The sequence below is a fragment of the Atta cephalotes genome, assembly GCF_000143395.1.
Source record: "Atta cephalotes unplaced genomic scaffold scaffold00010, whole genome shotgun sequence".
NCBI classification, from domain to species: Eukaryota; Metazoa; Arthropoda; class Insecta; order Hymenoptera; family Formicidae; genus Atta; species Atta cephalotes.
In genome coordinates, this window is record NW_012130074.1 from 2,137,617 (window position 1) to 2,140,219 (window position 2,603).

The window sequence follows — 2,603 nt, forward strand, 5'->3', positions numbered from 1 at the left end:
TGTGTGTGTATAAGTTATAAGTCACTAAGCAAACTAATATTCATATTGATCATTCTCGATAAATAAATCTAGCTTAATGATGAAATATCGATGCATATGGAGTAAGTGTCTTGCGGTTGTATTCCTCTCTTCGTATTCCTGTTAGCCCGACCATACTGTTTGCACTAAATTCTAATAAATATGCCACAAAATATAAACGTCCACAGACCGACGATTAGTGTGAAATAAATCAATTTTTGGCATCGAGTAACATCGCTAAATCGTGCTGAAAGCCATACGCCAAGTGAATCGGACATGGAAAATCCATTTGGATTTATCAAGATTCGCGTCGTTTAATATGCGGCTGGATAAATTCCTTAAAAGCTACCTGTCGGGAAATCCCTATTCGAAGGAATCGCGGGGCGTCCTCAAAAACGAGGATCCCTCGAGTTGAGATGCGACTTTCGCTTAACATTCCGCAGGGTCGACGCAGATTTGTGTTCATAATACCGCCGAATAACGTGTCGTATTTTCTCCAAAGGAGGGTGCAATTATGGCGTAACATCTATCTTGAGTGCGTAATGTAGCGGTGTCCTCGGATGCCATGCTGTCTAGAGTACTTCCATATTACCTAAAACTGACCGATCAACGTTTAATATTTACGTTTATTTACTTACGTTTAATATAAACAATTATATAGACAAAAGAAAGTCTTGCAAAACTATTTAAATTTATCTCAATGTTCATGTTGCGTAGATACATAATATTTGTTTATTAAAATTGCAATTTTTTGATGATAATTTCTATAAATTTATATTGCATGTGTGCTTTTGAGAAGAAGAAGCAGGACAAAAGGGAAAAAGAAAATGGACATGTTAAAACAAGGTGAAAGTACTTAAGTGCCTCAGATACTTTCTCATCTACTTACGCCATTGTTGAAAGCAAGGAAAGTTTTTCCTCTCTTCCACAAATAACCATGCACACGCGTATATATGTACATTCATTAATTTCTGCATTATCTCCAACATTGACCGTAATTTATTAACTAACAGTATATTACCTAACAAATATACTCGACCAATATTAGTTTCCTGTGATACTCCTTTATGAAGATACTTTTCTAATAAAACAAAAATATACAATTTAATACAATTATTTGACACAAAATAAAATACTATTACTCCAATATCACAATTATTTGTATTAATGTATTAAATAAAGTATTTTGAAATTTTAGTTATGTAAAAATATCTCGAAAGGTATAAACATTTTTTCAAAATTATTTTTCTTTATGCAAATACAAGTATTTGAAATTATATTTTTCAATTAATTTCAAGTAAATTTTACTGAGAAATTTTTACATATAAATATTAGTTATAAATACAATATTAAAAATTACAAAATGACGATGATGACCTTCGCTAATATTTTCAGATTGATCAGAGAATTTATTAAAGTTTTTCGCGAGCAGCGGATATTTGCGTGTGAAATATTAACTCGGTTGTCAAGAAAATTTGTGACCGAGATCTTATAAGACGACGTCACAAAAAAGTGACGTTCCTCGAAGTCGCGGTGACTGGTCATGGCGGGGACGTGCGATCGACGGGCACGATTATCGATCAAGAGTACGTAAACACACACGTACGAAGGGCCAGGGCACTTAGCGTATGTTTGTTTAGAGTCTTTTACGGCTATATCCATGTGACGTTGCCTGTATTAGGCAGGGGCCAGTATCTGGCACGTAGTTGAGAGTCCTGCGGCGCCGTGTTTCGAGAGGGTCATTTATAACTGTTATCGTGAAACTTACTAGCCCACTTACTACCCTCCGCTGTCTGTTCCCTTCTCTGTCGCACATGGAAAGTCGCAGTAGAGGCAGCAGCAGCAGCAGCAGCAGCAGTAGCAGCAGCCATTCCATCACAGTTTCTTTTATCTATCGATCGTGTATCCGACCAATGGATATTGCCACTTTGTAATGACACTCCTGGACTCCTAGATCGATCCCGTATATACTCGCGCTTTTATAATTTCTGCATTTTGCTGAATGGCAAAATGATACAGAATATTTAGTATTAATCTACGGTCATCAACACGAATTAATCCATCGACGCTGCTAACATTAATTGTTTATTTCATGTAACAAATTTTGCTCATACATATACTTTATGAAATAATTAAATATACAGAAGAAAGAGAGCATAAGCAATGGTCGAGCGTTAATATAACTGATGTATTATAGGTAATGTAAATAATAAAGTTTATTAGAATATATGTATATATCAAAAGTAATAATTAATGTTTGATTACATTGTAATGAAATATATTAACTAGGTTAATCTATTGTAAACATGCAGAGTCATTAATGAATAATAATAATCCAGCGATCGAAAAATAAAAGCCTGTTTGCTTAAAATTTCCATAATTTTCTGCAGCTTGTCTTTAAAGAGCCAATAACCTCCTAAAGTATGTGTGTACTTTAATTACTAAAGATAATTACGTCATCATAAGGGCTGTTGAGGAACAGAGGTTTACTATGATAATATAGAGTATACCCAATATCTTGCTGAGTTATATAGCGTGCGCGATATTGCTGTTGTATACTTCATGTATATATATATATATATATA